Raw genomic sequence first — 451 nt, 5'->3', positions numbered from 1 at the left:
CCTAAACTGACCAAGGAGGAGGATTTCAATGTGGCTGAGAACACCAAGGTTTGATCATTTATTCAGAGTGGACTTGAGTTACAATAATTATACATCATGCAGCCATCAATCTGTGTGTATTTATTAATTAAGGGACTTTTTGCTTAAATTGTCATTTTCCAGGTTCCAGTGCAGATGATGAATATGGAGGAAGATGTTGACGTCTATCATGACCTTCCAATTAACACATCAGTCCTCCACCTTCCCTTCAACAGCTCCTACTCCATGCTGCTGATGTTGCCTAATAATATGGCAGAACTGGAGAATGCCATTTCCCCAGGCCACGTCACCAAATGGCTGAAGTGGATGAAATCCAGGTTTGGGAGAAATCATCATATAACCATCCTTAAATTCTTGGTTTCTAATATGCATGATTTGACACTGAATAAGTTACTCAGCTTCATCCTGTCAG

The 451-nt window shown here is 40.4% G+C and overlaps 1 protein-coding gene across 1 annotated transcript in view; it reads left to right on the top strand.

Annotated features, from left to right (window-relative positions):
* Positions 1-451, top strand: part of LOC111644972 (rapamycin-insensitive companion of mTOR-like) — a 20,838-nt gene that overhangs the window by 6,905 nt on the left and 13,482 nt on the right. The window lies entirely within an intron of this gene.

The sequence above is a fragment of the Seriola lalandi genome, unplaced genomic scaffold (assembly GCF_002814215.2).
Source record: "Seriola lalandi dorsalis isolate HSWRI2012SDOR001 ecotype SW California unplaced genomic scaffold, Sedor1 jcf7180002054945, whole genome shotgun sequence".
In the NCBI taxonomy this organism is placed as follows: domain Eukaryota; kingdom Metazoa; phylum Chordata; class Actinopteri; order Carangiformes; family Carangidae; genus Seriola; species Seriola lalandi.
Note: the sequence above shows the minus strand (reverse complement) of the source record. Positions and strands in the feature narration are given on the sequence as shown.